Here is a 12,565-nt window from a genome sequence, read left to right on the forward strand (position 1 = left end):
ACGGACCGCGGCCGATTTAAAGGCTACCACCCAGCAAGTGTGGTGTCTGGCGGTGACACCACAGTAACAATAGAAAATTGTACTGAAATGCAGGAGGATCTGCAGCGAATTGACGCATGGTGCAGGGAATGGCAATTCAATCTCAATGTAGACAAGTGTAATGTGCTGTGAATACATAGAAAGAAAGATCCCTTATCATTTAGCTACAAAAAAGCAGGTCAGCAACTGGAAGCAGTTAATTCCATAAATTATCTGGGAGTACGCATTACGAGTGATTTAAAATGGAATGATCATATAAAGTTGATCGTCGGTAAAGCAGATGCCAGACTGAGATTCATTGGAAGAATCCTAAGGAAATGCAATCCGAAAACAAACGAAGTAGGCTACAGTACGCTTGTTCGTCCACTGCTTGAATACTGATCAGCAGTGTGGGATCCGTACCAGATAGGGTTGACAGAAGAGATAGAGAAGATCCAACGGAGAGCAGCGCGCTTCGTTACAGGATCATTTAGTAATCGCGAAAGCGTTACGGAGATGACAGATAAACTCCAGTGGAAGACTCTGCAGGAGAGACGCTCAGTAGCTCGGTACGGGCTTTTGTTAAAGTTTCGAGAACATACCTTCACCGAAGAGTCAAGCAGTATATTGCTCCCTCCTACGTATATCTTGCGAAGAGACCATGAGGATAAAATCAGAGATACTAGAGCCCACACAGAAGCATACCGACAATCCTTCTTTCCACGAACAATATGAGACTGGAATAGAAGGTAGAACCGATTGAGGTACTCAGGGTACCCCCCGCCACACACCGTCAGGTGGCTTGCGGAATATGGATGTAGATGTATATGTAGAATCTTGATAACCTGTCATTGTAGCAGCGGTAGCCGATCTAACAGCCGCGCCAGACACTTGACGTCTTATATAGGAGTTGCCAAACGCAGCGCCGTATTCTGCCTGTTTACAATTCTCTGTATTTGAATACGCATGCCTATACCAGTTTCATGGGAGCTTGAGTGTACTTCCGTATTAATTTGTCCTAGAATATTAGGGAATACACCACCTGACAACTTCGGACTGTCGCAGTTCTCTGTGACAGGTAGAACGGCAACTGATGTGCGTTAGTGTTGCTCGTGTTTAGTATTGTTACCACGTCTGTAGGGCGTGAACGGCGTCAGATTTTAAGCGATCACTGTGAACAACACGGAAGCATACTCTACGGAGACATCGTTATCAGCACCTGACAGAGTTTGTAAGAGGTCTCATTGTGGGTCTCCATTTGACCGTTTGGTCGAATCGTGCTATATCCAGATTTGTGGGGCATTCGGATGTGATAGTAGCCCTATACTGGACGTCATGGGAACGTGAGAGCAAGCATAGTCGATGTCAAGGTTCCAATTGACCACGTCTGCTCATTACAAGCAAGGATCACCGTATTGTGAATCATGTTCATCGTAGCCCCTTCACGTCTGCGTCTGTCATCCTAAAACAGATATGGACTTGCTTCAACATATCGTGTCATCCCACAGCGTTGATCAGAGGTTAGCAGCCGCCGGACTAGAGAAATGCCGTCCCATGCGTAGGCTGCGGTTCACACAACAACACAAACAGCTGTGTCTGGAGTGGTGCCTAAGTGGGAAGTATAAACTGCTGATGAATGGCGTCGCCTTGTGTTCAGCAACGAATCGCGATTCTGCGCTACCCCGGATAACCGTCGTCGCCCGAGTAAAGCGGCGACCTGGGTAGAGGCCCTATTTTTCGAATGGTTTGGAAATGCGCAGCGACATGGGGACGGATATGACTTCAGGTCACGGCTGGCAGTGATTGAGGGAACTCTGATGGCACAACACTACGTCTCAGGCATTCTACGTCCTCATTTGTTACCTCTCAAGCGACAGTATCGTGACGCCATTTTTCAACATGACAATGCTCGTCCACGTGTGGCATATGTCTCGATGAACTGTCTGTGTGATCCTGACGTACCCCTATGGCCAGCAAGATCCCCAAACGGAGATCCGAACTGTAAAATAATTTGGGTGAAGGTCACGCTTAAAGCAGGCTCAGACATGGTAATTGGATGTCTCTATAGGCCCCCTGGCTCAGCAGCTGTTGTGGCTGAGCACCTGAAGGATAATTTGGAAAATATTTCGAGTAGATTTCCCCACCATGTTATAGTTCTGGGTGGAGATTTTAATTTGCCGGATATAGACTGGGAGACTCAAATGTTCATAACGGGTGGCAGCGACAAAGAATCCAGCGATATTTTATTAAGTGCTTTATCTGAAAACTACCTTGAGTAGTTAAGCAGAGAACCGACTCGTGGCGATAACATATTAGACCTTCTGGTGACAAACAGACCCGAACTATTTATTTATTTATTTATTTATTTATTGTTCCGTGGGACCACATTTAGGAGAAGTCTCCATGGTCATGGAACGAGTCAATACACGAAATTATAACACGATTGTAGAAACAGATAAAATGAAATATAAGAAACATATTCAGGCGACAAGTCGTTAGTTTAAATAAAGAAAATCAAGAATGTAACACTGGAATTTGCTTAATTTTTTATCTCTTCCAGGAGCTCCTCGACAGAATAGAAGGAGTGAGCCATGAGGAAACTCTTCAGTTTAGACTTAAAAGTGTTTGGGCTACTGCTAAGATTTTTGAGTTCTTGTGGTAGCTTGTTGAAAATGGATGCAGCAGAATACTGCACTCCTTTCTGCACAAGAGTCAAGGAAGTGCATTCCACATGCAGATTTGATTTCTGCCTAGTATTAACTGAGTGAAAGCTGCTAACTCTTGGGAATAAGCTAATATTGCTAACAACAAAAGACATTAAAGAAAATACATACTGTGAGGGCAATGTCAAAATTCCCAGACTATTGAATAGGGGTCGACAAGAGGTTTTCGAACTTACACCATACATAGCTCGAACAGCCCGTTTTTGAACCAAAAATACCCTTTTTGAATCAGAAGAATTACCCCAAAAAATAATACCATATGACATAAGCGTATGAAAATATGCGAAGTATACTACTTTTCGTGTTGAAATGTCACTTATTTCAGATACTGTTCTAATGGTAAATAAAGCGGCATTTAGTTTCTGAACAAGATCCTGAACATGGGCTTTCCACAACAGCTTACTATCTATCCGTACGCCTAGGAACTTGAACTGTTCCGTCTCGCTTATAACATGCCCATTCTGTCTGATTAAAATGTCAGTTCTTGTTGAATTGTGGGTTAGAAACTGTAAAAACTGAGTCTTACTGTGATTTAGCATCAAATTATTTTCCACAAGCCACGAACTTATATCATGAACTACATTATTTGATAATGTTTCAATATTACACACAAGATCCTTCACTACCAAGGTGGTGTCATCAGCAAACAGAAATATTTTTGAATCACCTGTAATACTAGAAGGCATATCATTTACATAAATAAGAAACAGCAGAGGCCCCAGCACCGACCCTTGGGGAACGCCCCATTTAACAGTGCCCCATTGGGACTGAACATCATTACCACTCTCAATATTGCGGAGGATTACCTTCTGCTTTCTGTTCTTAAAGTAGGAGGCGAACCAATTGTAAGCTACTCCCCTTACTCCCTAATGTTCCAACTTCTGCAGTAATGTTTTGTGGTCAACACAGTCAAAAGCCTTCGTTAAATCAAAGAAAACACCTAACGTTCGCAACCTTTTATTTAATCCGTCCAAAACCTCACAGAGAAAAGAGACTATAGCATTTTCAGTTATTAAGCCGTTTCTAAAACCAAACTGTACATTTGACAGCAAATTATGTGAATTTAAATGCTGCAGTAACCTTGTATATACAACCCTCTCGATAACTTTAGCAAACACCGATGGCATAGAAATAGGTCTATAATTGTCAACATTATCCCTGTCTCCCTTTTTATAAAGTGGCTTCACTACCGAGTACTTTAATCGGTCAGGAAACCGACCACTCCTAAAGGAAAAGTTACAGATATGGCTAAGTACTGAGCTAACATACGTGGAACAATACTTCAGTATTCTGCTAGATACCCCGTCATATCCATGAGAGTTCTTGGTCTTTAGTGATTTAATTATTAACTCAATCTCCCTCTTGTCAGTATCATGGAGGAGCATTTCAGGTAACAGTCTCGGAACACTTTTTTCTAAGAGCGCTATATGATTCCCTGTTGGGACTAGGTTTCTATTTAGTTCACCTGCTATATTCAGAAAGTGATTATTAAGTACTGTACATATATGCGACTTATCAGTAACACGGACATCCCCACTACGCACTGATTCTATATTCTCGACCTGTCTCTGCAGACCAGCCACTTCCTTTACGACTGACCATATGGTTTTAATTTTATCCTGAGACTTAGCTATTCTATCTGCATACCACATACTTTTTGCCTTCCTAATAACTTTTTTAAGCACCTTACAATACTGTTTGTAATGGGCTGCTGCATTTAGATTTTGACTGTTTCTAACGTTTTGATATAATCGCCACATTGTTCTACAAGATATTCTTATCCCTTTAGTCAGCCACCCAGGCTGCCTGTTTGTGCTAGTACCCTGTTTTGAACGTTCTAACGGAAAGCAACTTTCAAAGAGCACGAGAAAAGTCTTGAGGAAAGCATTATATTTATCGTCTACTGTATCAGCACTATAAACATCTTGCCACTCTTGTTCCTTGATAAGGTTTACAAAAGCCTGTACAGCAACTGGATCAGCTTCCCTAAAAAGTTGGTAACTATATTTAACATGTGTTGCAGCACAAAAATCTTTTAGACTTAAAATTTGTGCATCATGATCTGAAAGGCCATTCACCTTCTTGCTAACAGAATGCCCTTCTAATAATGACGAATGAACAAAAATATTGTCTATGGTTGTTCTACTGTTCCCTTGCACTCTCGTTGGAAAGAATACGGTTTGCATAAGATTATATGAATTAAGGAGGTCTACCAGCATCCTTTTCCTTGCACATTCACTTATACAATTAATATTGAAGTCACCACATATAACTAACTTTTTGTATTTCCTATAAAGTGAACCAAGAACCTCCTCTAGCTTTAGCAAAAATGTTGTGAAATCGGAGTCTGGGGATCTATAAATAACAACAGTAAGAAGTTTAGCTCCACTTAATTTAACCACACCTGCACAACATTCAAACACCTTTTCCGTGCAGTACTTCGAAACATCAATTGACTCAAATGGGATACCGTTTTTCACATACATGGCTACTCCCCCACACCGAAAAGAGCTCCTAGAAAAGCTGCCAGCCAACCTGTATCCTGGTAAAGGAAGCCTCTGAATTATCTCCTTATTTAAGAAGTGTTCAGATATACCAATAATATCAGAGTCAACATCTATAAGCAGTTCACTAACTTTATCTCTAATACCTTGTATATTTTGATGAAATATACTAATTCCCTCATTAATCGGATACCCAAGCTTTGTAGAAAGTGGTTTCTTTGTTAGAGAGACTTCCCTTAAGCAGGAATACCTATCAGCTGACTTCAATCTAAAAAAGGTACAGCTCTAACACCCACAACTACCGGAATTTTCCCATGAGTGATCCCACCACCCCTACCTATGCTGTCACCTATAAGTTTTGCCAACCTCCCCTTCCCATACCTGTTGAGGTGCAGGCCATGTCTAGTGAAACCCGTCCTACTGATAGACTCCACCGACACCACTGAAATGTGACTCATGCCTTCTGTCATCAGCGCACCCCCAAGTCTCATTTTATTACGCCTGACGGCTGTATTAAGATGAGGCCGATCGTGACGCTGAAACAGTTCCACAGTCTGAGTGGCTATCTTTTCCAGGTCACCATCTATGTCATACTCCCCATCCCTATCAATACTATTACCAGCCCCACCCACAATCACTGCCTGATCCTCTTTAGTAAAATCCCTACATAACCCCCCTATGTTAAAAGTCACCTGAGCCAATCCTGCATTAGGCTTCACAATGCTGGTGACCTGGTACTCACTCCCCAAAACTTCCTGCAACTGCTGGCCTACACCTCTACTATGAGAACTACCTAACAGCAGAACCTTCTTCTTTCTCTTAGACTTTGCAACTGTCCTAGCCACCGTAACTGCTGAGGTCTGCTGCATACTTCCTACATCCACAGCTACTAGAGATTCCTCTCCACTAGACTCTGACAGTTGGTCATATCTATTACAAACACCAATAGTAAAACTATCTGAAAATCTCCTTCACCTAGCAGATCTCTTGCCAACAGCCAGCTCCCATTCCCCAACCCCCTTCTCCCTCTTCATCCTATCTAGCTCCTCCTGTGCGTTTTTCAACTGCACCTGAAGGGCACAGATCTTACGCTCCTGCTCCTCTATCAACTTACTCTTGCTACATAACCTGCAGTTCCAGGAGAGGATCTCACCAGAATGCCCACTGGCTTCCCCACTGCATTCCCCCCAGTGAAAATACTTCGAACAAGTCTCACACCGCAATCCACTACTCACGAACCTACGGCAAAGCCCACTATTTGAAACAGTTAACGCAGAACAGGGAATCAGCGATCATAAAGCGGTTACTGCATCGATGATTTCAGCCGTAAATAGAAATATTAAAAAAGGTAGGAAGATTTTTCTGTTTAGCAAAAGTGACAAAAAGCTGATTTCAGAGTACCTGACGGCTCAACACATAAGTTTTGTCTCAAGTACAGGTAGTGTTGCGGATCAGTGGACAAAGTTGAAAACCATCGTACAATATGCGTTAGATGAGTATGTGCCACCAAGATCGTAAGAGATGGAAAAGAGCCACCGTGGTACAACAACCGAGTTACAAAACTGCTGCGGAAGCAAAGGGAACTTCACAGCAAACATAAACATAGCCAAAGCCTTGCAGACAAACGAAAATTACGCGAAGCGAAATGTAGTGTGAGGAGGGCTATGCGAGAGGCGTTCAATGAATTCGAAAGTAAAGTTCTATGTACTGACTTGGCAGAAAATCCTAAGAAATTTTGCTCTTATTTCAAAGCGGTAGGTGGACCAAAACAAAATGTCCAGACACTCTGTGACCAAAGTGGTACTGAAACGGAGGATGACAGACTAAAGGCCGAAATACTAAATGTCTTTCTCCAAAGCTGTTTCACAGAGGAAGACTGCACTGTAGTTCCTTCTCTAGATTGTCGCACAGATGACAAAATGGTAGACATCGAAATAGACGACAGAGGGATAGAGAAACAATTAACATCGCTCAAAAGAGAAAAGGCCGCTGGACCTGATGGGATACCAGTTCGATTTTACACAGAGTACGCGAAACAACTTGCCCCCCCTTCTTGCTGCGGTGTACCGTAGGTCTCTAGAAAAGCGTAGCGTTCCAAAGGATTGGAAAAGGGCACAAGTCATCCCCGTTTTCAAGAGGGGACGTCGAATAGATGTGCAGAACTATAGACCTATGTCTCTAACGTCTATCAGTTGTAGAATTTTGGAACACATATTATGTTCGAGTATAATGACTTTTCTGGAGACTAGATATCTACTCTGTAGGAATCAGCATGGGTTTCGAAAAAGACGGTCGTGTGAAACCCGTCTCGCGCTATTCGTCCACGAGACTCAGAGGGCCATAGACACGGGTTCACAGGTAGATGCCATGTTTCTTGACTTCCGCAAGGCGTTCGATACAGTTCCCCACAGTCGTTTGATGATCAAAGTAAGAGCATATGGACTATCAGACCAAGTGTGTGATTGGATTGAAGAGTTCCTAGATAACAGACGCAGCATGTCATTCTCAATGGAGAGAAGTCTTCCGAAGTAAGAGTGATTTCAGGTGTGCCTCAGGGAAGTGTCGTAGGACCGTTGCTTTCACAATTTACATAAATGACCTTGTGGATGACATCGGAAGTTCACTGAGGCTTTTGCGGATGAAGCTGTGGTATATCGAGAGATTGTAACAATGGAAAATTGTACTGAAATGCAGGAGGATCTGCAGCGAATAGACGCATGGTGCAGGGAATGGCAATTCAATCTCAATGTAGACAAGTGTAATGTGCTGTGAATACATAGAAAGAAAGATACCTTATCATTTAGCTACAATATAGCAGATCAGAAACTGGAAGCAGTTAATGCCATAAATTATCTGGGAGTACGCATTAGGAGTGATTTAAAATGGAATGATCATATAACGTTGATCGTCGTTAAAGCAGATGCCAGACTGAGATTCATTGGAAGAATCCTAAGGAAATGCAATCCGAAAACAAACGAAGTAGGTTACAGTACGCTTGTTCGCCCGCTGCTTGAATACTGCTCAGCAGTGTGGGATCCGTACCAGATAGGGTTGATAGAAGAGACAGAGAAGATCCTACGGAGAGCAGCGCGCTTCGTTACAGGATCATTTAGTAATCGCGAAAGCGTTACGGAGATGATGGATAAACTCCAGTGGAAGACTCTGCAGGAGAGACGCTCAGTAGCTCGGTACGTGCTTTTGTTAAAGTTTCGAGAACATACCTTCACCGAAGAGTCAAGCGGTATATTGCTCCCTCCTACGTATATGTCGCGAAGAGACCATGAGGGTAAAATCAGAGATATTAGAGCCCACACAGAAGCATACCGACAATCCTTCTTTCCACGAACAATACGAGACTGGAATAGAAGGGAGAACCGATAGAGGTACTCAAGGTAGCCTCCGCCACACACCGTCATGTGGCTTGCGGAGTATGGATGTAGATGTAGATGTAGAACCTGATAGACATGTGTGGCACAAGCTCGGATGTCAGCTCTGTCCTTGTGCCAGTATCCACAATATCAAGGACTAGTTACAACAGCTCTGAGCTAGTTTGCCTCGGGACAATATAAAATGGTTTTACTACAAACTTCCCAAGCGAATCACTGTATGCAGTGCAGACCAAAGCGGGTGCAATGTTATACTGATAAGTGAACTTATACTGCCAAGCTCTATGTAAATTTGCTTCGATTTTGTAAACAAGGAAATGACATCACACACCCTTTGAAGGCGTGAAGTTTCGTTTCGTTCCTCCTCCTTCTGGATCCGTCACTGTTTTGGTCGGTCATTGTAATAAAGAAACAGTTCGTACAAAAAGTAGCAGTTGTTGAGCGACAGACGATGGCCGCTTTAACGCAGTGACAGGATCTACCACTGATTCAGCGACTCACTAGTCCATTGGCGAGGGACGTTTGACGTTGCGGCCAGTTGTTGCAACTGTTCCCGGGCTCGTTCACTACCTATTTTTCACGTGGCTCAACTGCAAAGGGGTTGGTTGTGAACGGTTGCATTTGCGCCCCTACTATTGAGTCGTTTAGTGGCTAGTTTTTGAACAGCAGTGAATTGAACTATACACGTTCAGACCGAAATTTATTTATTCAAAAGAAACACTTTAACCTTGTGGCCATGCATTTCCAAGTTCACAAATAAATACGACCTGTATAAATAATAATAATCGGTGCAATTCGTACACTGTTTATTGTCTCGCACCTAGACACTTTCACGTCGTTCCTTCACATACATTGGCGTCCATGCTTACACTCGCGGCACTTTGCCGCCAACTTACCACCACAACGGACAACAACCAAAGACCCGATTTTCCCGCTCATATCCACAGTCCTGAGTCGGGTCACGTGACACTACATTAGTCAAAATAATCCCTAAACATGGCCACAACTCGTTTACAATTTTTATAAAATTTAAATACTTAAACCTAAATACATTATATAATTTCACACACATTTACCACCACAATTTTATAATTCACTGCAAATAAAAGAAAACCAAAACACTATGCAACGGAACTACAACGCTCATCAAAACACAGAACAAGTATTTTCCGGTCTGTTTTGCCCAACATATTGTTCCTGCTGCTGTGCTTTAAATTTAAATCACGAACTACTTGAAAGAGCTCCGTATTATCTCCTGTTACCTTACACTGTGGATAGCTGGGCCCTACCGCTGCGTAAAAGGGGCCTATGCTGTCGTTAAACAATTACGTTCCGTTATGAAAGAAACTCCAGAAATACTGTCCAAATTTAATCCTCATACCATTGGTAAGACGAGCGAAAGAAGTGTTAGTGTTAATAGCGTTGAGAAACAGCTGAAATAGTTAAAACTGAACAAACCTCCAGGCTCGATGGAATTCCTAACAGATTCTATACCGAATTTGTGGCTGAGTTAGCCCTGCTTTCAGACACAGTGTGCTGCACATCCCTCGAAGGAAAAACCGTGCTCAGTGGCTGGAAGACAGCACAGGTCACACCTGTCCAAAAGAATGGGAACGAAAGTGATCCACGAAACTCCCGTCCAGTATCCTCGGCATTCATTTATTGTCGAATCTTAGAACATTTATAATCTCAACTCTAATGAGTTATCTCGAACAGAATGGCCTCCAAGCCAACCAGAATGGATTCCGAAAACGTCAATCACATGATCAAGACAGTCAGGTAGATGTAGCATTAACGCATTTCCGAAAAGCATTTGACTCAATAGCATACATACGCATTCTGTCAATAGCACGATGTAATGGTGTTTAAAGCGAATTTTATACTGGATTGAGGATTTTTTAGTAAGGATGATGCAGCATATTATCGTGGATGGAGAGTCATCGACAGATGTGGAAGTATCTTCGGATGTGCGAAGAGAGTTGGAACTCTTGCTGTTCATGTTATACAGAGCGCTTACAATTAAACTTTCGCTACTTGAGAGGACCCATATGGAAAACGAGTGATTGTAGGACAATGAAACTTTGTGGAAACATTTGTATGGACAAGCGGAAGAGAAAACGAATAAACCATCGAAACGAACCCATTTAAAATTCCGCATGAGAAGGATTTACGTTCCAGATTACAAACGTTGCTAAGCGTGACGACCATCTGCATTCACAACGGCCTGAGACCGCACTAAAGGCACCACTTCACAACTGTTCGCAACACTTCTCGGACGGTGGACTATGGAATGTTCAGCTGTTCAGACTTAGCTTGTGCCCTGGTTGAAGATAACACATTCCGTCCACCAATCTCATCCATGACAACAGTAACTTTTTACTTGCAGCGCAATTGGCCTTCGCCCTCTCCCAAGAGCAATTCCCAAATCGCCAGTTAATTCGAACTTGTGAATCACTTTCTTCAATCCCGGTGCGGAAGAGGACCTCTCCGTATCCCTTTAATGCGTAGATGCTAGCAAAGAGAAGCATCATTGTTGCTGTTGTTTTGATGACACAGCTTTAAGAGTGAAGTCCTACTCTCCTTGTCCAGACCCATGTTGCCTGTCTGAAACTGTAATGCACAATGACTGTGTTTCAACCCTACGCCGCTGTACCACCACCAGCGCCTGACGGCAAGTCATGAAAGAACGCCACTAATTACGAAAATCCCGCAGCACACAGTCTGAACATTATTGCTATAAGTTTGAGTGCCCATACAGTAAACTGATTTCCTTCTACACTCCCTGAAGTAACGAACATTTAATTATTACCATCCTGTACGTTAATGACCTTGCAGATAATATTGTTAGTAACCTCAGATTGTTGCACATGATGCAATGCTGTGAATGAAATACTGTCTGAAAAATGCTGCACAAATATCACATCTTGGTAAGATTTAAAAGTGTGCAAAGTTTGGCAACTTGATATATAAATGAAATCTGGTTTCGCAGGATAGAGCGGATCAGATTATGGTTGTGGAGGGGGCCGTAATCAGTTACTGTCAGTTGCAGAAAACATACGAACTTTTATTTTCCTAAGAACCACTTAATTACACATTGCCTTGAAAGGATCACAATAAAACAATATGGCTGAAGGCCTAGTTAAGAAAACTTGAGAGCCCTCCCCCCCCCCCCACCCCTAAAAAAAAAACTCGACTCCTTCCGCACAGGCCACAAAGGCTCAAAAGTACCGACTGGCCGCCGTGTCATCTTCAGCCCACAGGCGTCACTGGTGCGGATATGGAGGGGCATGTGGTCAGCACACCACTCTCGCGCCTGTATGTCAGTTTCCGAGACTGGGGCCCCTACATCTCAATCAAGTAGCCCCTCAGTTGGCTCACAAGGGCTGAGTGCACCCCGCTTGCCAACAGCGCTCGGCAGACCGGATGGTCACCCATCCAATTGCTAGCCCAGCCCGACAGCGCTTAACTTCAGTGATCTGACGGCAACCGGTGTTACCACTGCGGCAAGGCCGTTGGCTGAAGGCCCAAAACCACACCAAAAACAAGAACGACTGAAGGCCTGAACACAAGTTGTAAAATATTGCTTTAAAGAATACATGTGGCTGAGGGCCTTAATTAAAAAGTATTTCACGTAAATACTCGGCTGAAGGCCACACACTGGACATTGAACAACTCAGGGCTTAAGAATCTCAGAACAAACTTTCAAAATTTTGTTTTTAAACAAATCAATATTCAAATTTTAATTTAAGTCGGCTGAAGGCCTTATCTTAAAATAAAACAAACTAAATTAATAAACGGCTGAAGACCTCGCACAGTATTTCTGACTAAAATGAAAATCACGCTCAAACACCAACAGAACAGTGTTGTTCAGAAGTGTCCAAGGGTCGGCCTGAGGAGGTAGCTCTAGCGTAAGGTGAGGTGAGGTGAGACAGGC

General features: G+C 43.0%; 1 protein-coding gene and 1 pseudogene across 1 annotated transcript in view; one reads left to right on the forward strand and one right to left on the reverse strand.

Moving 5' to 3' along the window:
* LOC124621820 (tryptophan 2,3-dioxygenase) overlaps positions 1-12,565 on the forward strand; it is a 421,662-nt gene that overhangs the window by 211,418 nt on the left and 197,679 nt on the right. The window lies entirely within an intron of this gene.
* On the reverse strand, positions 12,031-12,148 carry LOC124623249 (annotated as a pseudogene).

This window comes from Schistocerca americana, chromosome 7 (assembly GCF_021461395.2).
Source record: "Schistocerca americana isolate TAMUIC-IGC-003095 chromosome 7, iqSchAmer2.1, whole genome shotgun sequence".
Classification (NCBI taxonomy): domain Eukaryota; kingdom Metazoa; phylum Arthropoda; class Insecta; order Orthoptera; family Acrididae; genus Schistocerca; species Schistocerca americana.